The 26,698-nt window shown below is 35.5% G+C and overlaps 1 long non-coding RNA gene and 1 other non-coding gene across 4 annotated transcripts in view; both read left to right on the plus strand.

Moving 5' to 3' along the window:
- Positions 1-26,698, plus strand: part of LOC109258138 (uncharacterized) — a 133,172-nt gene that overhangs the window by 12,217 nt on the left and 94,257 nt on the right. For 2 of the 3 annotated variants that reach the window (XR_008417002.1, XR_008417001.1), the window contains exons 6-8: positions 4-350; positions 13,562-13,625; positions 14,739-14,787. This is a non-coding gene — a long non-coding RNA (uncharacterized LOC109258138). Of the gene's footprint in view, positions 1-3; positions 351-13,561; positions 13,626-14,738; positions 14,792-26,698 lie in introns of all 3 variants that reach the window. The other variant, XR_008417000.1, reaches the window with a different exon arrangement.
- LOC128773366 (small nucleolar RNA SNORD109A) lies at positions 14,229-14,295 on the plus strand. Its single transcript, XR_008417628.1, has one exon. It is a non-coding gene; the product is annotated as a small nucleolar RNA SNORD109A (small nucleolar RNA).

Here is a 26,698-nt window from a genome sequence, read left to right on the forward strand (position 1 = left end):
CAGTGGGACGTCATCTTGGCCATGGTTTCACCATTTCCCCCACCATGCCAGGTGAAAGATGCCACTGCTTGTAGTGGAGGCCCTAGAGGACATGGTGTGGATTTTGAGGCCTGTATGATGGCAATGCTGGCCTGTGTGTTGAACTGGGGCCTGTTATGGCCACAGAGGTCCGTCCTTTCTGTGAACATCAGCCCTGTGCAATTGGCTGTCAGTAAAGCAACAGATCATCTTGGCATCTGGAAAGTATGTAAATGACAATGGATGGCCCTCTTCCTCGCTGGTCCATGGAACAGTTTTACTGGTGTGAGAGAATACCCAACTGGAGGCTCAAACCACTGCAGTATTTGGAGGTATGCAAGGTGCTTGGGTCTTCTATTTGGCTTATTTTTGTGGTTTTTACTTGGATATCTCTAAACTGGGGGTGATAAGGAAGCTAGCTTTAGGGAAGCACATATCTTTAATGTCATTGTTTAAAGGAGAATGTGGAAGCATGGTTCGAGTGTGGGACTTTTTACCTGGATGATTTTAGACAACATTCTGAAAACATAAGTGTAGTTCTTTAGGAGTGCTTATCATTTCCTCTGGAACACAGATGCTGTGTTTTGGGAGCACACAATGCTTGTCTTCATTTGAAACACTTTTAGATATATCAAATAATTCTATTTACCCAAAAAATCTTTCAGAGTAAAACTTTCAGAGTAAATCTTTCAGATTTATCTCCACACTAGAGGTTGTGAAGAAGCCAGTTTGAGAAAGGTAGAATATATGGAGTCAACATTGATGGAAAAACATTGACAATTGCTGTCAAGGGGAAGGAGCCCTGGTTATGGAGAAATTCAAGAGAGAATGATGCACATATGGGAACACATATACAAACACATCACTGAAGCCATTGGTTGAAAAAATGAGAGCAGCTGATTTTGTGCAGTTTTGTAACAAGTGGGGCTTGAAGACTGGAGTTTTAACCTTTGCAAGCTTGCATTGTGACTCTGCCCTATTTCTAGAGAGAAGGCTTTCAAATAATCCCAGGGTATTCATCAGCATCTCAGGATCTCCTGGGGCACACAATAAGATAATCTGCTTTCTTGGAGCATTGCCATGAGAGGCAAGGTTCTAGAGAGGTCTCTCCAGGGACAAAGGATCCAGGGGACACATTTTTCTTTCCCACCCTTAGGCGTAAGTGCAGAGCTACCTACCAAGGGCAGCTTGGCTCCAACATTGGCTGCCTGGTGTGCTTGCTCCAAGTCCTACACCCCTGTGCCCTTATGAGACTATACTTCTTGGTAATATTTCCTCTGTTTCAGTGCAGTGATTCCCTCCCCCAGAAGACCATCACAGGTCCCTGCCCACACCTTGTGTCTAAATCCTGGAGTTTTAAAAGTCAGCAGGCATGGCTGGGATTGAATATGGAGAGCACTGTGCTGCTTCTGGAGAGAAGGCAGACAAACAACCCACAGTCAGATAACGTGAAAACAGTGACTGAAAAAATACCTGATACACACAGGTTGGAGATTATTTACTCTTCTTAGAATGACTCCCTGAGAACTGCAAGAATGGAGACCCTTTTCCAGGTACATGGGAGCTGGCTGGTGCCATTTCCCTTCCCTGCCCCTTAGCATAAACATAGTACCACCTTCTGTAAATAACACAGCACCCCATGTGGTATGCCAGTACTGCACTTATAGGTAAAATTTGCCTCAGTCCCAGCATGGTGGGTCTCTTACTCAGAAGACCAGCATAAACCTCTGTCCACATTATGTTTACTGACTAGACAGTTCTGTGTGTTCTGTTCTAGTGGAGGTAGCATCAGGTCTTATTTAACGTGCAAAACAGAGCACACCTAGGGAAAACTCACCACACTCTGTTCATGGTCCAAACACTGCCCACTCCAGCCAAGGAGAGCCTCTGCAGCTGACTGGTCTGAAGGATAGAGATGTCAAATGACAGCAGCAGAGTGCATGCAGCACACATCAGACACTCTCCCTGAAGTGCCAGGCCCTGGACAGTATGTGACCTCTTATTCATAAAGCCATTACATTAATGAGCAGGACTTAATAGGATTTCCTAACACAGAGAAGAAGACAGAGACTTAGGCAAAATGCCAAGACAGAGGAATTCATCCCATAAGATAGAACAAGAGAAGGCGACAGCCAGAGATGTAATCAAAACAGATATAAGAAATATGTCTGATGGTGAATTTAAAGCAACAACTATGGGGATACTCACTGGTCTTGAGAAAAGCATATGAGACATCAGGGAGACCCTTACTACGGATATAAAGAATTAAAAACCAAAAATGAAAAATGTGATAACTGACATTCAAAACTGACTAAATATAATGACCACAAGGATGGAAGAAGCAGAGGAATGGATAAGTGATAAAGAAGACAATATAATGAAAAATAATAAAACTGAAAAAAAGAGAGAAAGAATGATCATGGAACACAAGAGTAGACTTAGTCAACTCAGTCACTCCATCAAACACAATAACATTTGTGTTATAGGAGTCTCAGAAGAAAAAGAAAGATAAAGAGGGCATAAAATTTATTTGAGAAAATAATAGCTGGAAACGTTCCTAATCTGAGGAACAAAAGAAAATCCAAATCCACGAGGCTCAGAGAACTCTTATTAAAATCAACAAAAGCAGGCCAACCTTAAGAAATATTATAATTAAATTTTCAAATTATAGTGATAAAGAAAAGTCTTAAAAGTGGCAAGACTTAAGAAGTTCCTGGATGAGGAGTTAAGATGGTGGAATAGTAAGGAAACCCTGGGATTTTCTCATCTGTTGAACAAAACTAGATCAACATCAAACCATTTTGAATACCTTGGGAATTGATCTGAAGATTAACAGAGCAATATGCAAAATTTGTGGGAGAGAACACAGCAGGTATATGGTGCAGAGAGGTGAATTGGAGGAGAGAAGAGCTGTGGTGGCACAGAGGGAAAAGAGTCATTTTCGTGGAGAGAAGAAACACAGAGGGGGAGGGAGAACAGCACATCATATTTGTGCATGAATGCATTCCCCCTGAAAGCAGTTAGAGAGAAAACACACACAGGGGACTGCACAAGAAAAATGTTCCCCCAAAAAATTGAAGGGGGAAAAAGGAAAAGGTTTCAATACCACCAGGTCTTTATAAATAGCAAAGCAGATACTGAAGTTTCAGAGGTCAGCTCCTGGTAGTGCTCTGGTAAGGAATCAGGGAGGACCCCTGAAGCAGACAGCATGGTCTGAATAGCCCCTGGTCACATGGGGAGAAGTGGTTCCCCTGATTGGAGTGAAATGGTAGAGGTGATATGACCTCTCTGTAAGAGCCCTGGTGGTGGTTGTGTGTTGAAATTTACCATAAACTCTGAGCCACTGCCACTACACAGTGGTGTGACTTTCTTAGGACAAGCCAGCCCTGGCCACAGCATGGTGAGACCCTTCCCCAGAAGATCACTGCTGGTCCAAACCATGGCGGGGGGGGGGGGGGGGTAGTATGAAGCATGGAGCTTTGAAACACAGCTACACCTAAGATAAAACTCTGGATAGAGGCACCACCTTGTAGGCAGACAGCTCAGACACAGACAGGAGGTAGGTGGGGAGCTGATGGAAGTGAGAGACCCAGGAGGGGTGACTGTCAACGTGCAAACTTTCCACTCTCGAGACTAGAGTCCATTTTCACCAGTAGTCCACCAACGCTGATTGACCTTAGGGAGCTAACCAGAGCCACCAAGTGGAGAATGAGTCATTACACTAAACCCTGCCTGCCTTTGCCCTCCAGGCACATCTCCACTAGAATCAGAGCAGCAGACCCATCACCCAAAGACCAGCACAAATCCCTTCCACGAACTTCTACTAAACATAGACTGCTGCAAAGTTTCAGCTCTAGGGGAAGCTGGATCTAGCTTCATTTCAGTTTTTTTGTTGTTGTTCATGTGTTCATTTTATTGTTGCTTCTATTTCTATTTTTTCTTGTTGTTTATTTTTCTTTTGTTTCTTGGATACAGAAAAGAGCAAATTTTACTTTATTTATTTATTATTTTATTTTTTAATTTTTTTAATTTTTAACTTTTCTCTCTTCCTCTTTTATTTTTTTTCTATTAAGTGTCTTTTAACAAGCAGACCAAAACACACCTAAGATCTATCTTACTTTATTTGATTTAAACACTTTTTATTTCATTCTATTATTATTATTTATTTTCTTCCTCCAAACTGACAAGATGGAAGGATTCACCTCCAAAGAAAGAACAGGAAGATATGATGGCCAGGGATTTAGTCAATGCAGATTGTAAGATGTCTGAACTAGAATTTAAAATAATAGTTATATTGGGGCACCAGGGTGGCTCAGCCAGTTGAGTGTCTGACTTCGGCTCAGGTCATGAACTTGCCGATCATGGGTTCAAACCCCATATTGGGCTCTGTGCTAACAGCTCAGAGCCTGTAGCCTGCTCCATATCCTGTGTTTCTTTCTCTCTCTCTTTTGCTCCCCACTTGCACTCTCTCTCTCTCGTAAAAATAAATAAGGATTAAAATAATAATAATAAAATGAAATAAAATGATTATAAGGATATTAGCTGGGCTTGAAAAAAGCATAGAAGACACCAGAGAATCCCTTTCTGCAGAGATAAAAGAAATAAAATCTAGTCAGGCCAAAATTAAAAATGCTATAACCGAGATGAAAACCTAAATGAAGGCTGTAAAAAATGAGACTGGATGAGGGAGAGAAGCAAATTAGTGGTACAGAAGATAAAATTACAGAAAATAATGAAGCTGAAAACAAGAAGGAAACAAACATCAGAGATCATGAGGGCATACTTAGGGAACTCAGTGATCTATCACAAAGTAATAACATTCATATTATAGGGATCCCAGAAGATGAAGACAGAAAAAAGGGGCAGAAGGTTTATGTGAGCAAATTGTAGCTGAAAACTTCCTTAATCTGTGGGAAGGACACAACATCAAAATCCAAGAAACAGAGAACCCACATTAAATTCAACAAAAGATGGCCATTGCCAACATATATCATAGTCAAATTCACAAAATACACAAATAAGGAAAGGATCTTGAAAGCAGCAAGGGAAAAGAGTCCTTAACCTACAAGGGAAGATACATCAAATTCATAGCAGATCAGTCCACAGAAACTTGGAAGACCATAAGACAAGATATAATAAATGTGCTGAATGGGAAAGTTACACAAGCAAGAATACTCTATCTAGAAAGTTTGTCATTCAAAATAGGAGATATAGTTTCCCATACAAACAAAAATTAAAGTGGTTTGTGACCACTACACCATCTGTAACAAGAAATTTTAAGGAGAACTCTTTGAGTGGAAGAAAAAAAGTCTTAAATCAACAAAGACTAGAAAAGAACAGAGATATCACCAGAAATGCCAACTGTACATGTAACAGAATGGCACTAAATTCATATCTTTCAATAATCAGTCTGAAAGTAACAGGACTGAAGAAGATTATATATATATGAAATATATATATATTTATATAATATAAATAAAATATAAATATAGATATATTATATAAATATAAATAAATATATATATATATATATATATATATATATATATATATGAAAAGACGGGAGTCCAAAACTTTTGGGATGAAGCAAAGGCATTCCTAAGAGGGAAGTATATTGCAATTCAGGCCTACCTCAAGAGGAAAGAAAGGTCCCAAACACACAACCTAACCTTACATTTACAGTATCTAGAAAAGGAAGAGCAAATAAAGCCTAAAGCCAGCAGAAGAAGTGAAATAATAAAGATTCAAGTAGAAATAACTGATATAGAAGCAGAAAAACCAGTAGAAAAGATCAACAAAACTAAGAACTGGTTCTTTGAAAGAATTTAAAAAATTGATAACCCTCTAGCCAGACTTATCAAAAATAAAAGAGAAAGGATCAAAAAATCATGAATGAAAGAGGACAGATCACAAACAACACCACAGAAATACAATTATAAGAAAATATGATGAAAAATTATATGCCAACAAACTGAGAAATCTGGAGGAAATGGATGTTACTAGAAAATCACAAACTACATAAACACCCACACACTTCCAAAACTCAAACAGGAAGAAATAGAAAGCTTGAACAGACCCATAACCAGCAAAGAAATTGAATCAGTTATCAAAAATCTCCCAACAAATAAGAGTTCAGGACCAGATAGCTTCCCTGGGGAATTCTACCAGAAATTTAAAGCAGAGATAATATCTATCCTTCTCAAGCTGTTCCAATAAATAGAAAGGGAAGGAAAACGTCCTGACTCATTCTATGAAGCCAGCATTACTTTGATTCCTACACCAGACAGAGACTCAGTAAAAAAAGAGAACTACAGGCCAATATCCCTGATGAATATGGATGCAAAAATTCTCAATACGATAGTAGAAAATCGAATTCAACAGCATATAAAAAGAATTATTCACCATGATCAAGTAGGATTCATTCCTGGGTTGCAGGCCTGGTTCAACATTCGCAAATCAATCAATGTGATACATCACATTAATACAAGAAAAGAACCATATAATCCTGTCAATCGATGCAGAAAAAAGCATTTGACAAATTTCAGTGTCCTTTCTTGATAAAAACCCTCGAGAAAGTCAGGATAGAAGGAACATACTTAAACATCATAAAAGCCATTTTTGAAAGCCCACAGCTAATATCATCCTCAATGGGGAAAAACTGAGAGCTTTCTCCCTGAGATCAGGAACATGACAAGGATGTCCACTCTCACTGCTGTTGTTTAACATAGTATTGGAAATTCTAGCATCAGCAATCAGACAACAAAAGAAATCAAAGGCATCAAAATTGGCAAAGATGAAGTCAAGCTTTCACTTTTTGCAGATGACATGATATTATACATGGAAAACCCAACAGACTCCACCAAAAGTCTGCTAGAACTGATACATGAATTCAGCAAAGTTGCAGGATACAAAATCAATGTACAGAAATCAGTTGCATTCTTATACACTAATAACGAAGCAACAGAAAGACAAATAAAGAAACTGATCCCATTCACAATTGCACCAAGAAGCATAAAATACCTAGCAATAAACGTAACCAAACATGTACAAGATCTGTATGTTGAAACTATAGAAAGCTTATGAAGCAAATTGAAGAAGATACAAAGAAATGGAAAAACATTCCATGCTCATGGATTGGAAGAATAAATATTGTTAAAATGTCAATACTACCCAAAGCTATCTACACATTCAATACAATCCCAATCAAAATTGCACCAGCATTCTTCTTGAAGCTAGAACAAGCAATCCTAAAATTTGTATGGAACCACAAAAGGCCCTGAATAGCCAAAATGATTTCAAAGAAGACCAAAGCAGGAGGCATCACAATCCCAGACTTTAGCCTCTACTACAAAGCTATAATCATCAAGACAGAATGGTATTGGCACAAAAACAGACACATAGACCAATGGAATAGAATATAAACCCCAGAACTAGACCCACAAAAGTATGGCAAACTCATCTTTGACAAAGCAGGAAAGAATATCCAATGGAAAAAAGACAGTCTCTTTAACAAATGGTGCTGGGAGAACTGGACAGCAACATGCAGAAGGATGAAACTAGACCACTTTCTTACACCATTCACAAAAACAAACTCAAAATCAATGAAGGACCTGAATGTGAGACAGGAAACCATCAAAACCCTAGAGGAGAAAGCAGGGAAAAATCTCTCTGACCTCAGCCACAGCAATTTCTTACTTGAAACATCCCCAAAGGCAAGGTAATTAAAAGCAAAAATGAAATATTGGGATTTTATGAAGATAAAAAGCTTCTGCACTGCAAAGTAAACAACCAACAAAACTAAAAGGCAATCAACGGAATGGGAAAAGATTTTTGCAAATCTGACAAAGGGCTAGTATCCAAAATCTATAAAGAGCTCACCAAACTCCACACCCAGAAACCAAAGAATCCAGTGAAGAAATGGGCAGAAAACATGAATAGACACTTCTCTAAAGAAGACATCCCGATGGCCAACAGGCACATGCAAAGATGCTCAACGTCGTTCCTCATCAGGGAAATACAAATCAAAACCACACTCAGATATCATCACCTCACGCCAGTCAGAGTAGCTAAAATGAACAAAACAGGAGACTATAGATGCTGGAGAGGATGTGGAGAATCGGGAACCCTCTTGCACTGTTGGTGGGAATGCAACTGGTGCAGCCACTCTGGAAAACAGTGTGGAGGTTCCTCAAAAAATTAAAAAGAGACCTACCCTATGACCCAGCAGTAGCACTGCTAGGAATTTACCCAAGGGATACAGGAGTACTGATGCATAGGGGCACTTGTACCCCAATGTTTGTAGCAGCACTCTCAACAATAGCTAAATTATGGAAAGAGCCTAAATGTCCATCAACTGACTAATGGATAAAGAAATTGTGGTTTATATACACAATGGAATACTATGTGGCAATGAGAAAGAATGAAATATGGCCTTTTGTAGCAACGTGGATGGAACTGGAGAGTGTTATGCTGAGTGAAATAAGTCATACAGAGAATTAGATTCCATATGTTTTCAGTCCTATGTAGATCCTAAGAAACTTAACAGAAGACCATGGGGGAGGGGAAGGAAAAAACATGGTTAGAGATGGAGGGAGCCAAAACATAAGAGACTCCTAAAAACTGAGAACGGACTGAGGGATGATGGGGGGTGGGAGGGGAGGGTGGGTGATGGGTATTGAGGAGGGCACCTTTTGGGATGAGCACTGGGTGTTGTATGGAAATCAATTTCACAATAAATTTCATATTAAAAAAAAGAAACTCAGAAACTACAAAAACTGAAACAGGAAGAAATAGAAAATTTGAACAGACTCATAACCTGCAAAGAAATTGAATCAATAATAAAAAATTTCCCAACAACCAAGCATCCTGGGGCAGATGGATTCTCAAGGGAATTATACTAGACATTTAAAAAAGAGTTAATACCTATTCTTCTCAAACCGTTCCAAAAAATGGAAATAGAAAGAAAACCTCCAAACTCATTCTATGAAGCCATATTACCTTGATTCCAAAACCAAAGACGCCACTAAATATGAGACTTGCAGGCCAATATCCCTGATGACCCTGGATGCAAAAATTCTCAAGAAGATATTAGCAAATGTAATTCAACAGTACATTAAAAATATTATTCACCATTATCAAGTGGGATTTATTCCTGGGCTGCATGACAGGTTCAATATTCACAAATCTGTCAACGTGATACATCACATTAATAAAAGAAGAGATAACAAGTATTTGATCCTGTCAATAAATGAAGAAAAAGCATTTGACAAAATACAGCATCCATTCTTGATAAAAACCCTCCACAAAATAAGGATAGATGTAACATATCTCAACATCATAAAAGCCATCTATGAAAGACCCACAGCTAATATGATCCTCAATGGGGAAAAAAACAGTCTTTCTCCTATGGTCAGAAACAAGACGAGGATGTCCACTCTTACTGTCACAGATCAGGAATCCTAAGTTCTTTCTTATCTGACAAGAGAGAAAATGCAGAAATAAAAATGAGAGAGTCTAATGTCTGGGAGGAGACAAGAGCCCCAGACAGGGATTTCGTCCCCATATTTACCGAGCTTTCAAGATCTTACATACATGGTGAATGTACAGAAGAAAACAATCAGGTAGTAGTCATTAACTCATGTGTATAAGAAGCAAAGGGTCTGGGGCGCAAGTGGCCTTTGAAGTTGTGATCAAAGCATAATACTACACTGGTGCCAGATGGAAAGTAGTTTCCTGTAGGTGATACAACTAATTAGCTGTTTTCTTTAAATTTTAAGATTGATGGAGCATGCAGCTTTAAGTATATCAAGTTATTCATTTTGCTATATAACCTTGGGTGCTTTCACCCTGCAGCACTTTCTGCTCTATGCCTTGTTCTATTTAATGACAAAACTTGGGCGCTTTTGCCCTGTGGCAGCTTTTCATCCTAAGCCTTTTTAACCCATTTATGTAAGTGTAAGGAATTCTTGAACCTATTTCCCACGTCTTACCATTAGTATTTAACATAGTCCTGGAAGTCTCAGCCTCAGCAATCAGACAAGAAGAAATAAAAATCATCCAAATCAGCAAGAAAAAGTCAAACTTTCACTATTTGCAGGCGATATGATAAACTAGGTAGAAAACCTGAAAGATCCCACTAAAAAATGGGTAGAAATAATACATGAATTCAGCAAAGTCACAGGATATAAAATCAATGTACAGGGGTGCCTGGGTGGCTCAGTCAGTTGAGCATCTGACTTTGCTCAGGTCATGACCTCACAACTTGTGAGTTCGAGCCTCGCATCAGGCTCTGTGCTGACAGCTCAGAGCCTGGATCCTGCTTCAGATTCTGTGTCTCCCTCTCTCTCTCTCTCTGCCCCTCCCCCACTCACTCTCTCTCTCTCTCTCAAAAAAATAAACATTAAAAAAATTAAAATCAATGTACAGAAATCTGTTGAATTTCTATACACCAATAATGAAGCAGCAGAAAAAGAAAACAAGGAATCGATCCCATTTACAATCACACCAAGAACACTAAGATACCTAAGAATAAACTTAACTAAAGAGGTAAAAGACCTGTACTCTGAAAACAAAAGAACACTTATGAAAGAAATTGAAGATGACACAAAGAAATGGGAAAACATCCCATGCTTATGGATTAGACAAACATTTTTAAAATGTCTATACTACTCAAAGCACGGTATACATTTAATTCAATTCCAATAAAAATACCACTGGTATTTTTTTCAGAGATAGAAAAAAACAATCCTAAAGTTTGTATGGAACCACAAAAGACCCTCAATAGCAAAAGCAATCCTGAAAAATAAAAATGAAACTGGAGGCATCACGATTCCAGTTTTCAATCTGTACTACAAAGCTGTAGTCATCTAGACAGTATATTACTGGCACAAAAATAGACACATAGTTCAATGCAAAAGAATAAAAAACTGATAAATGGACCCACAAGTATATGATCAACTAATCTTATCACAGGAAAGAATATCATAGGGAAAGAATAGTCTCTTCAACAAATGGTGCTGGGAAAACTGGATGGCAACATGCAGAAGAATGAAACTGGACCACTTTCTTTCACCATACAAAAAATAAATTCAAAATGGATGAGAGGCCTAAATGTGAGACAGGAAACCATAAAAATCCCAGAAGAGAACATAGGCAGAAACCTTTTGACCTTGGCTGCAGCAACCTCTTACTAGACATGTTGTTGCCATGGGAAAGGGAAACAAAGGCAATCATGAAATATCATCAAGATAAAAAGCCTCTGCACAGTGAAAGAAACAATCAACAAATTAAAAGGCAGTCTACCCAATGAGAGAAAATATCCACAAATGACAAAACTGATTAAGGGTTAGTATCAAAAATCTATATCAAATTCAACAACCAAAAAACAAGTAACCCAGTTAAGAATTGAGTAGAAGACATGAATAGATACTTTTCCAAAGAAGACATCCAGATGGCCAACAGACACATGAAAAGATGCTCAACATCACTCATCATCAGGGAAATACAAATCAAAACCACAATGAGATAGCACCTTACACGTAAGAATAGCTAAAATTAACAACACAAGAAACAACAGATGTTGGTGAAGATATGGAGAAAGCACAACCTTCTTGCACTGTGGTTGGAATGAAAACTGGTGTAGCTATTCTAGAGAACAAAAACTAAAAATAGAACTGTACAATCCAGCAATTGCATTATTAGATATTCACTGAAAGTGAAAACTAAAAATACTAAAAATAACTCAAAAAACTAAAAATAGAACTGTACAATCCAGCAATTGCACTATTAGATATTCACTGAAAGGATACAAATTATAGATTCAAAGGGGTACATGCAGCCCAATATTAATAACAGTGGAATTAATAATTTTGCATACAGTGGAATATTACTAAGCCATCAAAAAGAATGTAATCTTGCCTTTTGCAGTGATGTGGATTGAGCTAGAACGTATTATGCTGAGCATAAGTCAGTCAGTGGAAGATAAATACCGTATGATTTCACTCATATGTGGAAGTTAAGAAATGAAATAGATGAATCTATGAGAAATATGGGAATGGCAGAGAAGGAAACAAACCACAGAAGACTAATGATAGAGAACAAACTGAGGGTTGATGGAGGGAGGTGGGTGGGTGATGGGCTAGATGGGTAGTGGATACTGAGGAAGCCACGTGTTGTGATGAGCAGTGGGTGTTGAATGTCAGTTATGAATCATTGAATTCTATTCCCGAAACCACTATTGTGCTGTATGTTAACTAAAAATTTAAAAATATATATCGTACATGTGTTAATCAGATATATTTATTATATCTATTTCTTATTTTCAGTTATTTGTTATTAATATTTGATGCTCTTGCAAATAATAGTGCATTAAACCTAATTCAGATGTTGGAAAATCAGCAATATCAGGAAAATGACAAAAATATCCTTCTTGTAGGATATTTTCTGTGACTTCTGAAAGGAAATGTATATTCTACATTAAGGAGAACTGGATTTTGTGTTTAAAAATCCAGATGTTTGGAAGCACTTCCAGATTAATGAGGGCAAGTCATGGAATACATTTGGCTTGTGTGTGTTGTGTACTAAAATAAAGTTGCTCCTAGTGAAATAAAACAGAATGGTGTGGGGACAATGATACTATGCTTTCAATATGAACATGTATCTTCTCTGGCCAGGGACTATAGACCTATCAAATGAAAGTAGTATCACATTGTATACTGTTTTCAGGTCTTAACGTAACTTAATATTTTAAGTGATATAATCCAACTTCACAGATAACTTTTGATTGTGGTTCTATCTTATTGAATAAATATATCAGAATTGAAAACTCACCCACTGCAATATCACTTTATGTATCACTCTAAAGAGAAGGATTCTGGGAATCTTCTGGAATTGCCATTAAAACCAGATATACTAAAGTCAAGTTAAACGTCTACCTGTGCTGTTTTTCACTGTAAGGCAAATGCAAGTGTTAACTTGTTAAAAACATTAATGTGGTGTGAGGAAATTTTATTGGTTGGTACTTGTCTTGTCTGGATCATTAATAAGCATAAGTACTTGGGGTTGCTGAGGTCCAGCTGAGTGGTCTTCTAATAAGACAAGTAACACTTTTAGTATTGTTCAATTGATGAGGTCATCAATAATCTTCAGAATACCCCTTATAATACCCTCTCATAATACTCCTAAATAATCTCATAATACTCCTACTATGTGCTTTTAGTTTTTCACATCACAGGGCATTTTTAACATCACAATGTATTTTTAGTCTTTATTGGGTGGAATACAGCTTTAGAATTTCCCATTTTAGAGAAACTGCTGTGTACATATTTGAACAGCTCATTGAAGAGAATTATTGGCCATTTGGAAAGTAAATAACTCTGGAAGGAAATAAGTGAATAAATGATATGACGAAGTAACAAAGGACCAAGCAACTATGATGTTTGTGGCAAGGGGTGTCTGTATGATTAAAACAGAACAAATGTTATGTCTTATTTTTAATTAATTTAATGCATTGTCTCATCTTTTCTTTTTTGGTAATGTTTTTCAGGTCAAAAGCTAGAACAGGTTACTATTTTTTTTTCAAGTGAACAAGTTACTTTCAAGAAAGAAAGGTTAGTTGCTATCCTGGTACTTTTGAAATTCTTATGTGTTTTTGACCAGTGATATCAGTATTTCAAAATCTGTGAGTTCTTTCAAAAGTTCAAGGAAAAATATTTTAATGATAGATATTTTTCCCAATGAATATACCTACATGGATCAAGGAATCCTCATTATTGTTTCTTCACTTTTTAATATGCCTTTTCAAAATAACTTGAATAACTTTGGGGAATCATTTCCATATTTCTTTTTTTCACAATTTTGTATTGAATAAAAATAATCTTGTAGTGAAATTCAACTGTGCTAAATACTTATTTTTTATATTTATCTGAAATATTCATAATATAGATGCTTCTACTTATATTTATACTATAATCATATTATTTTTGGTACCTCATTTTCTCCTTAAAATTTTAACTGATTAAAGGGTTTTATATATCTCCAATATATCTTATCTAATTTATTAGAACAAAGGTAGCATTTTAATGCTATATATATGAATCATATTATTAAGATACTAAATAAAATGTCTACTACATGTTTACTGTTCTTTAATCAAACCTACACAAAATCAGCCTGGTTATGGAAATGATTATTTGTTGGGAGGGTGCCTGCCTAGATCAATGATGAGCACAATTGTCTGAGGATCCTGAGGGATTGATTCCAGATGTCAATCTGAGGTCCAGATGAATTGCCCTTTACTAGAACAAAAAAGACTTTCAAGGCCTGGCTCTCTTTGGTGACCTCTCAGTGCCAACACAATACCACTGTTAGCATGATTTATATTTTTCTAAGAAAAGAGCATTTGTGTCCTATTTTATAAGGCACTATGCACATTTAGATATGATCAGTAATCCAAGACTTGCTCCATTTTCTCACTTTGAACACACAGTTGTAGAGAGATACTTGTATATAGAAAATATGTTCTTAAGTAACAAATGAGAGAATAAAAATGAATGAATAAGGAGAGAAGCAATAGTGGTGGGTACTGAAATTCCCATTTGGACTAAAAGAAGAAAAAATGTATGCCTATATTCAATAATGACAATGGAACCAATTTTAGTTTTTTGTTAATTTTGCTGTTGAATATTTTTTGATACCTTGTTTTTGCTTTTCTTTCTGTCAAGTTTTGCTGAGATAGGATTGGAATCAGGTTTTCCACTTCAAGGAATAGAGGTGAGTAACAACAAAGATCCTTTGAAGTTCATATGTCATATTCTGTGTGCCAGGTCCTGAGGTCTCTGTGTTCATCTTTTAAGAAGCTTATTTATGGATATTTTTATAATGTGTCATTTTCCTCATTGAGACTCTTATCAGGGTTATCTACATTATTGTCTCGTTATAATTTGTTTTTTCATTGTAATTATTTTCTACTTTGATGGAAACATGGAGAATTTAAGAGAATTTTTTTGGCAGTTTCAGATTAGATAAAAAATTGTTAGTGAAATCCAAATATTATCAGATTTTCTGTATTTGTTTAATTATTGAAATTTCAGAAGAGAGACTCCATGATTCACAAAGCTTTTGTGGTCACACTGCATTACATTTCTGCTTCTACCTTAATTTTTGAGGATTGACTTGAATTGTTTCTCAGTTTTACAACATGAGAAGCCATATGTGAAATTTTGTTAGATTTCTTTAAGACCGTAAAATTTTTATATGATAAAATTCTCAATAATTATTTTGAAACACAAAATGGTTCAATTTGCAATACTATTCTGTACTTAAAAAGATATGATGTTAAAAGCATCAAATGGAGAGATATGGAAATATCATATCATTATGATTTCTTACTAAAACTTGAAATATGCATCCTTAAGAAAAATGGTTTCTATATTTCCTGGCATGCCTTGTTGAGGATTTTGTGTTACTTGGGACCTAGTGGTTAATGCTTTAAGAATAGGCAATTTTTTCTTAACAAAGTTCTGTCACAACTCCTATCAAGTACTACTTATTTTTCTATTAATTTATTATGGATTTTTTATTTATATTTATTCTCTAGAACAATAGGAGGTAATTCTAAAGGACTCAGTCATAGATCAAAGAGGGAATTATCTCTGCCAGGTATTGAAATGACTCTAGAACCTCAATCATTAACAAACCTTTGAGCAGGCATACAGATATCAGGACCAATAGGACATGTTTTTATTTAAAAAGCGTATTCTCGCAAGCCCCTACTTGTCTATTTGTTACCATTAGTAGATTCACAGGTTCATGGAATTGGTGCTACTATCTCAATCCAAACAGTATAATAGCATATTGATGCATAATATCTATGCAGTAAATTGTCCATATTAGTATGCTATAATAGTACAGAACTCAGACATACAAGAAAAATACAACACAATAGAATCTTCCCTATGACCAGATCCAGCCTCATAGCCCCAAATGCAATTCTTCTAAAAATGTATTTCACTTTTTTTATTTTTTTGTTATTTTTTTGTTTATAAAATATGATTATATAATTTTTCTCTCTTTGTGACTGCATCATTTGCTCAAGATTCTTACTAGTTAGATGAACATTTTATTTGAAACATCAAATTCATTACTGTAAATTTTTTAGTAATATCTTCTTATTTTGTATTTCTTACAGATATTCATATCTGTGTTATCATTCTTGATTAATCTTGCTAGGAGGATTTCAATCATATTAATTATTTCAAATTATTTTTTTTTGCTATTTTTTCCTTTTATAAGCATGCTTTTTATTTTGCTTATTTCTGCTCTCAACCTCTTTATTTTTTCCTTATACTCTTCTGGATTATTATTTATCTTTATCTAGATTCTTGTAAAATAGAATTGATTGATTTTTTAGTCTTCCCCAATTCTAATATATTTTTTTCACTCTAAATTTCCCTGTAAGCACTTTCCAGTTTCATGAGCACAAGTTTAGCATTTACATCCTCACTATTACTCATATAAATATATTTTCTAGTTTCTATGTTGATTTATTTTTGAATTATGGATTATTTATAAAGGCATTGGTTAATTTCCAAGAAGTTAGGCTTTTTCTTTTGACTTTTATTACTCATTCCTAACCTAATTTCATATGATAAAAAACATACTTTGATGTTATTACTTTAGAATAATTTTTTATCTCTGTCATGGCCCCGGGTATGGCATAATTTAATAAATATTACAGTTATAATTACACTAGCATGTAATTATATAATTGTGGATGCAGTGTTCTCTACATGCCAGGTAGTTCTATTTTGAAATTATCTTATATATATCTCTTGAATATTTACTAATCTATGGTCTGAAAATGAGTTACTCATGGAAAGTCATATGGGAGATAGTCATGGAAATAAGATAACTGGGTGGTTTCTGCAATGTTTGGAATATTTGTGATTTTTCTGTCTTGATTAATTGGTTTGGATGGTGCAAATTTTTATCTGTACAATTTTCATATATGCACTTTTCTACACATATATTATATTTTAATAGAAAGTTTAAAATATCTCAGGGGCACCTGGGTGGCTCAAGTAGGTTAAGCGTCCAACTCTTGATTTTTGGCTCAGAGCATTATCTCACGGTTTGTGGGATCAAGTCCTGCATTAGGCTCTGTGCTAACAGTGCAGAAAATACTTGGTATTCTCTTCCTCTCTCTCTCTCTCTCTCTCCCTGCCCCTTCCTGCTCTCTCTCTCTCTCTCAAAATGAATAAATATTTAAAAATGACATTTTTAAATTTTTTAAACTTCATTTAAAAATGAAAATAAAATGAAACAAAATAAAATGAAATATCTCATCAAATTAACCCAAATATTAGCTAACACATTTCTTAGGAATATCGTCTAATATTTATAAATGTGTTACTTGGTACCTAAAGATTGATGTCTTCAGGATAGGTTGAGTGTTCTCTTTTAAACACATATATTTTCATCTATTTTTCCTCTTCGCTTCCCCCATGGTCTTCTAAACAGAGAGGGTGGGAGGCAAACCACAAGAGACTATTAAATACAAAAAACAAACTAAAGATGGATGGAGGGGTGGGAGAGAGGGAAATTGGGTGATGGGCATTGAGGAGGGCACTTGTTGGGATGAGCACTGGGTGTTGTATGTAAGCCAATTTGACAATAAATTATATTTATAAAAAGCCACATACATTTTCAGTTAATTGTAACATTACACTGACAGTCATACCAAGATAGACTTTCATTACTAATCACTTAAATATTATTATTAATTGCAAAGCAAAATTAGTATTCTAAGATTTAGATGTTCTGAAAAAGCCATTGAATAAATTACAGCTTTAATAAAATTTTTATTTATAATAACCTACATTCTGATAATATATGCAAGGATGACAATGGAGGACAAAATTTATTACACTGATAAAAAAGTGTTCCCATAAAAAATAATCAGGATAGCTTCCTGATTATAGTAGGAATTTTTAAGATTCTGGCATTCTATTTGTTTCTTTCCAGATAAATTTGAGCAGATTTATGTTTGTTGTATGGATTTTTCTTTTCATGTGTTTGTCTTTAGTGCTGGCAATTCATAATTGAGAGTGAAAGAATAAGAAAATAAATATAAAGGTATAGTTATGGTACCTGAATTAGGTGGTAAATTAATCACACAGGATATAGAGAATTTTAATCTAGCATGATGTTTACTTAGCTTTATAGAAGTCTGTAATATGCAGAATGGACTAATGTCATCTCATTGAGAGATCTAATAGTTACTCATGCACAGTTTTATTTTGCACTAACCACCCTATAAATATTTTATGACTTAATTCATATAGAAGCCTAGGGGTGTGTGTGTGTGTGTGTGTGTGCCTGATACGGAGAAACAAAAATATCTAGCTGTCAGTGCACTTTGTATATATACAGATAGAGTAATGTTGAGTCATATTTACATATCAAACATGCCTTATTCAACTCTGGAGTGAGGCTACAGGTAATGCATTCCAAGTGGGGTTAGCAGGTTAAAGTCTCTTTGCACATAACATTTCATAATTATTTTCTGTCAGTATTTTCTAAATAGACTGTGAAAATAAATCCAAGGTCTTTTCTCCAGGCCAGCCTAAGTATGTGGTGAACTATTACTTACTGTCTTATTTATAAAAAATTGTAATCACATTGAGAGATTATAACAAAGTTGGCATTATGGAATAGATACTGAAGTGTTAGTAATCATGCTGTTGGTTTGGCTTAAGATGACTTAAGAAAAAATTGGAAAAACACATAGAGAAAGTGTTGATATGACTCCTTTGTCTAGAGAGTTTAGCTGTGCGTGTATGTGTGTGTGTGTGTGTGTGTGTAATAGAAATAATGTCGCTAAATAGAAAAATTTTAGGTTTTAGTATTAACAGAGACAAAAAAATTAAAGAAGGAACTGTAAGTGCAGATCAGGTAAAAATATGAAGTTATATCTAGGGATTAAATCAGTAGATGAGAACTTAGTAGTAATATTATTGTTCTAATGTGGGAAAATGTTGCTTAGGATAGAGAAGGGAGACAAAGTTTCTGAAATCAAGTTTATATAAAGTGTTGTTTTGGTGTGGATTAATTCTTGCTTGAATAACCTAAGTGGTAAATTTTGAAAATCAATTTTTGCAACCTTATTTACTCTGTTATAATGTGTGTGTGTGTGTGTGTGTGTGTGTGTGAACATTGCCATATCCCTAGCTAAACCATCACCATACAGAAGTGGATATGAAGAAGCTTGTGAAATTACCATACTGTCAGCTTCAATAAACTAAAGCCAAAATGTTCACTGTCTTAATATAGTATAAATAACAACCCTGTAAGAAAGTAACTCAGTTATGAAGGAAGCATGGGAAGATGACAAAGTAGAAAGACCTTAAACTCACGTCATTCCATGATTACAACTAGATATCACTCACATCTGAGTAAAATAAACTAGAGAGTTATCCAAAGACTAGCAGAACAAACTCCACAACTAAAGGTGTGGAAAAAGGCACATCAGAGAAGTTAGAAAAGGTAGAAGTTAGAAGGGTAGAAAGGGCAGAAAAGAGTTGCCCACAGAAAGGAGGGAGCCACAATAGCAGACAAGAAAAAGCACCGGGGATCCCACATGGGGAAAACAAATCCCCATAATGTCTGGATTTGAAAACCAGAGGGGCTGAATTCCATGAGTTTGTATAGCCAATAGGACTTTGAGCCTGTAACTTTAAAAGTCAGCCAACTCAGCACTGGGTAAACTGGTAAGGCCATTGATAGCTTGGTCTCTTATCTATCTCTATCTATTAAAAAGACAATAACTCAAAGGGAAACAACATAGAAGTGACAGCTTGCATAAAGTGAGGGAGGTCTGTTTATATTGATTTCAAAATGTGCTGGGGGACTTCTCTAGAAACAAAGGAGCTGGTGGCTGCCTTTTCCTCCCCCACCCCCCCCAACATAAACATAGAGACACCTGCAGGATATAGCACTGCACAGACAATTGTTACATAATCTGCTAGCAGTGCACCCCACCCACAAGTTCTCCCAAGAACTCATCCACTCCAAGCCTATTTGCCTCACCCTTTAGCTCAGCATGCATTTTATTAAGACCACACACACCCTGCCTAGTCACTGACTCTCTGTGCCATGGCCAAGCAGCTGACATGCTTCTGGGGATCTGTTCAAGGACTATAGACTCAGTGCAAAATTTTCTAACACTAACACCACACCCCTGAGCCCTTCTGGTGTGACACCACCTCAGAGCTGGCCTCCCTGGTTCTCACTAACATTAAAGACAGTAAGAAAAACCCACAACAGGCAAGAAGTCAGTATAGATGTCTGAAATGAAAGGAAAAGTGACTCAGACACGGTATCAAGATGCAAGCAACATACATGGGAGCCTGAGCTAAAGTGCCAGGTTCTAGTGAAGGGAAGACACAGCACTGCAGAGCACTACATGACCTTTTCTTCACAAAGCCACTACTTTCAAGAGTAGAAGACATAACAGACTTTCCTGACACAGAAAAACAAACACAGAGAGGTAGACAAAATGAGGAGAGAGAGGAATATGTGCCAAATGGAAGAACACGAGAAAAATCACAGCAAGAGATCTAACTGAAGGAGAAACAAGTAATATGTCTGATACATAATTTAAAGTAACAATCATAAAGATACCCACTGGATTTCAGAAAAGGATGGAGGATATCAGTGAGAATTTGACAAACAGATAAAAATAACATCAGAGATAAAGAACTCAATAAATGAAATAAAAAATACGACAGATGAATAAAGAATAGGCTACAGGAAGCAGAGGACAGTATCAGTGACCTGGAAGAGAGAATAGTAGAAAGCAATCAAGATGAATAGGTGAGAGACAAACAAATACTGCACAATGAGAATAGACCTAAAGAACTCATTGACTTCATCACGTGTGATAAAATTCACATTATAGGAACTCCAGGAGAAGAGAGAGAAAGGAGGGCACAAAATATATTTGAAGAAATAATGGCTGAAAATTTCCTGAATTGGGGGAGGGGAACAGATCCAGATTCAACACACATAAAGGTTCCCCAACAAATTCAACCCTAGGAGGTTCACACCAAGACACATAGTAATTAGAATGGCAAAATATAATGATTCTGAAAGAATATTAAAAGTTGTAAGAGAAAAGAAGACAATTACATACAAAGGAAACCCCATAAGTATATCAGATGATTTTTCAACAAAAACTTTGCAGGCCCAAAGGAAATAGCATTATGCATTCAAAGTGTTGAAAGGGAAAAATCTATAGCCAAGAATACTTTTCCAGCAGGGCTATCATTCAGAATATAAGGAAAGCTGAATAATTTCTTAGAAAACAAACGTTAAAATAATTCATGACCACTAAACCAGCCCAACAAAAAAGATTAAAAACCTCTGAGTGGGAAACAAAAATCATAAGTAAGAGTAAGAAAAATAGAAAGTACAAAAGCAAAAAAAATATTAAGTATACTTATAAAAATCACTCAATACAAGCACAAAATAAAAGGATATAAAATATGATGCCAAATATCTGAAATGTGGATGGAGAGGAATAAATTAGTACAAAATTAAGCAGACATGAGTTTAATATAGGCTGCTATATGCAGAAAATGTTAGATATAAACAGAACGATAGCTGCAAATCAAAAAACAATAATAGGAAAAAGAATAAATAGTTGGAAATCCAAGTATAATGCTAAAGACACACAGCAAACCATAAAAGAGAAAATGAAGAAAGGATAAGAGAAAAACTACAAAACAACCAGAAAATAAGTAACAACATGGCAATAAGTGCATATTTATCAATAATTACTTTCAATGTAAATGAACCAAATACTAAAATCAAAAGACACAGGATAATAGAGTGAACATGAAAACAAGACCCATCTATATTCTGCCTACAAAATATTCATTTTAGGCCTAAAGACACCCACAGATAGAAAGTTAGGAAATGGAGAAACATTGATCATGCAAATGGATGTCAAAGGAAAGCCAAAGTAGCAAACATATGTCACACAAAATAGGCTTTAAAACAAAGTCTGTAACAAGAAACTAAGAAGGGCACTATGTAATATTAAAGGAGAGAATCCAACCAGAAGATGTAACAATTGTAAATATCTATGCACCCAAAATAGGAGCAGTTAATACATAAACAATCAATAATAAACTAAAGGAAATAATATATAATAATATAATAATAGTAGGGGAAATTAACACGCACATTTACATCAATGGACAGATAACCTGAACAGAAAATAAGGAGCAATATCTTTGAATTACAAACTGGACCAGATGGATTTAACAGATATATTTAGAACATTTCATTCTAAAACAGAAAAATACACATTCTTTTCAAGTTCACATGGAACATTCTCTAGAATAGATCACACAGTAGCCCACAAAACTAGCCTCAACAAATGCAAGTTCAAAGTCATACCATGTGTCTTTTCTGACCACAACACTATGAAACTAGAAACCAACTACAGGAAAAAATCTGTAAAGACTACAAACACATTTAGGTTAAATAACATACTAATAAATGATGAATGGGTAAACGAAGAAATCAAGAAATAAATTAAAAATGCATGGAAAACAAGTGGTCCAGTTTCATTCCTCTGCATGTCGCTGTCCAGTTTTCCCAGCACCACTTGCTGAAGAGACTGTCTTTATTCCATTGGATATTCTTTCCTGCTTTGTCAAAGATTAGTTGGCCATACATTTGTGGGTCCATTTCTGGGTTCTCTATTCTGTTCCATTGATCTGAGTGTCTGTTCTTGTGCCAGTACCATACTGTCTTGATGATTACAGGTTTGTATTATAGCTTAAAGTTTGGGGTTGTGATGCCTCCTGCTTTGGTTTTCTTTTTCACTCATATGAGGACTTTAAGAGACAAAACAGATGAACATAAGGGAAGGGAAATAAAAATAATATAAAAACAGGGAGGGGGACAAAACAGAAGAGACTCATAAATATGGAGAACAAACTGAGGGTTACTGGAGGGGTTGTGGGAGAGGAAAGGGGCTAAATGGGTAAGGGGCACTGAGCAATCTACTCCTGAAATCATTGTTGCACTATATGCTAACTAATTTAGATATAATTTTTTTTTTAGAAAATTTAAAAAAATACATGGAAACAAATGAAAATGAAAACAAAACAGTCCATAACTTTTGGAATGTAGCAAAAGCAGTTCTAAGAGGGAAGTGTGTAACCACATTGGCCTAACTCAAGAAGCAAAAAGAAGTTCAGAAAATAACCTAAACTTACACCTAAGAAGGGTAGGAAAAGAAAAACAACACCCAAAGCCAGCAGAAGGAAAGAAATAATATTAGGGTAGAAATAAATTGTATAGAAACTAAAAACACAATACAGCAGATCAAGGAAACTAATAACTAATTCTTTGAAAAGATGAAAAACATGATAAATTCATCAAGGAGAAAGAGAAAGAATTCAAATAAACAATATCAAAAATAAAAGAGGAAAAAATAAGAACCACTACAACAGAAATGCAAACCATGGTAAGACAATATTATGAAAAACTATGCCAACAAATTTGACAACCGGGAAGAAATGAATAAATTCCTAGAAACATATAACCTACCAAAACTGAAGCAGAAAGGAATAGAAATTTGAACAGGCTGGTTACCATCAAGGAGATTGAATCGGTAATTTTAAAAAATCTCAACAAACAAAAGCCCAGGACCAGATGGCTTCACAGGGAAATTCCACAAAACATTTAAAGAAGAGCTAATACCTATTATTCTCAAACTCCCAAAAAATAAAAGGAGAAGGAAAACTTCCAAATTCATTCTCTAAGGTGAGTATCACTCTATACCAAAGTCAGATAGACATCATAAAAAAAAAGATAACAACAGACCAATAACTGATGAACTTTGATGCAAAACCAACAAACAAAACCCAACAATACATTTAAAAAAAACATTCATCATGATCAAGTGGGGTTTATCCCTGGGCTGCAAGGGTGGTTCAAAATTCTCAAATCAATCAATGTGATACATTACATCAATAAGAGAAAGTATAAAAACATATGATTATCTTAATATATTCAGGAAAAGCATTTGAAAAAATACAACCATCAACAAAGTAAGTTTAGAGGGAACATACCTCAACATAATAAAAGCCACATACAAAAAAAAACCCCACAGCAAATATTACCCTCAATGGGGAAAAACTGAGAGTGTTCCCTGTAAGGTCAGGGACAAGACGAGCATGTTCACTCTCATCACCTTAATTCAACATAGTACTGGAATTCCTATTCACAGAAACTAGACAACAAAAGGAAATAAAGCACATTCAAAGTGGTAAGGAAAAAGTAAAAAATTTACTATTTGCAGATAACATAATACTCTATACAGAAAATGCTAAAGATTCCACCAAAAATATTAGAACTACTAAATGAATTCAATAAAGTCACAGGTTAAAAAAATCAATGTGCATAAATTTGCTGCATTCCTATACACCAATAATGAAGCAGCATAAATAGAAAACAAGGAATCAACCCCATTCACAATTGCACTAAAAACCATAAGATACCTAGGAGTAAACATAGCACAAGAGATAAAAGATCTGTACTCTGAAAATGATACAACACTAATGAAAGAGGCTGATGAGGATACAAAAAAATGGAAAAACGTTCCATTGTCATGGACTGGAAGAACAAACGTTGTTAAAATGTCTATAATACAAAAGCAATCTACACCTTTGGTGTAATACCTATCAAGCAAACATCAGCAGTTTTCACAGAGCTAGAACAAACAATCCTAAAATTTGCATAGAACCACAAAAGACCCAAAATAGCCAAAGAAACCTTGAAAAAGAAAAGCAAAGCTGAAGACATCACAATTCCAGCCTTCACGTTATATTACAAAGCTGTAGTAATCAAGACAGTATGGTACTGATACAAAAACAGATACATAGATCAATTGAACAGAACACCCAGAAATGGGCCCACAAGTATATAGTCAAATAATCTTTTGAAAAGCAGGAACGAATATCCAACGGAAAAAAGACAGTGTCTTCACTGTCTTTTGAAGTGAGTGCTGGGAAGACTGGACAGCAACATTAAGAAGAATGAAATTGGACCACTTTCGTACACCATACACAAAAATAAAGTCAAAATAGACAAAAGACCTAAATGTGATACAGGGAACCATCACAATCTTAGAAGATAAAACAGCAACCTCTTTGATTCAGGCTGCAGCAACTTTTTACTTGACGTGTCTCTGGAGGCAAGGGAAATAAAAGCAAAAATGAACTATTGTGACCTCATCAAGATAAAATGCTTCTGGGGGCACCTGGGTGGCTCAGTCGGTTGAATGACTTCAGCTTAGGTCATGATCTCCCAGTTCGTGGGTTCAGGCCCCACATCAGGCTCTGTGCTGACAGCTTGGAGACTAGAGCCTGCTTCAGATTCTGTCTCCCCCTCTCTCTCTGCCCCTCCCCCACTCGTGCTCTCTCTCTCTCTCTCTCTCTCTCTCTCTTGAAAATAAATAAATGTTAAAAATATTTTTAAAAGAAGATAAAATGCTTCTGCACAGAATGGGAAACAATCAATGAAACTATAAGGCAACTGACAGAATGGGAGAAGGCATTTGCAAATTACATATCTATAAAGGGTTAGTATCCAAAATCTATAAAGAACTTACCAAAGTCAACAAGCCCCGCCAAATACAAAACAAAACAAATAATCCAGTGAAGAAATAGGCAAAAGACATGAATAGACATTTTTCCAAAGAAGACATCCAGATGGCTAACAGACACATGAAAAGATGCTAAACGTCACTCATCATCAGGGAAATGCAAATCAAAACTGCAATGAGATACCACCTCACACCTGTCAGAATGGCTAAAATTATCAACTTAGGAAACAAGAGATGTTGGCAAAGATGTGGAGAAAGGAGCACCCTCTTACACTGTAGGTGTGAATACAAACTGGTGCAGCCACTCTGGAAAACAGCATGGATGTTTAAAAAGTTAAAAATAGAACTACCTTAGGATCCAGTAATTGCACTACTAAGTACTTAACCAAACAATATAAATATACTGATTTGAAGGGGCACATGCTCCCCGATGTTTATAGCATCATTGTTATAGCATCCATAATTTGAATATATATATATATATATATATATATATATATATACACAATAGAATATATAAAAAATAAAAATGAAATATTGCCATTTGCAGTGATGTGGATGGATCTAAAAAGTATAATGTTAAGCAAAATAAATCAGAGAAAGACAAATACAGTATGATTTGACTCATATGTGGAAGTTAAGAAACAAAACAAAGAAAGGGAAAAGGTAAGAGACAGAGAGAGAGAGACAAGAAACAGTCCCTCAATTATAAGTAAAAATCTGATGTTTACCAGTGGGGAAGATTATAAATGGGGGGATGGTTAAATAGGTGATGAAGGTTAAGGAGTTCACTTGCAATGAGCACAGGGTGATGTATGGAAGTGCTGAATCACTATATTGTATACCTGAAACCAACATAACAGTGTATGTTAACTAATTGGAACTAAAATGAAAACTTTAAAAATTATAAGGAAAAAATACATTTACAATACTATACTGTAAAAAAAAAGTCCATGTATAAGTGGGCCTGCACAGTTACAACCCATGTTGTTCAAATGC

The sequence above is a fragment of the Panthera pardus genome, unplaced genomic scaffold (assembly GCF_024362965.1).
Source record: "Panthera pardus isolate Hobbes unplaced genomic scaffold, ASM2436296v1 HiC_scaffold_24, whole genome shotgun sequence".
Taxonomy (NCBI): Eukaryota; Metazoa; Chordata; class Mammalia; order Carnivora; family Felidae; genus Panthera; species Panthera pardus.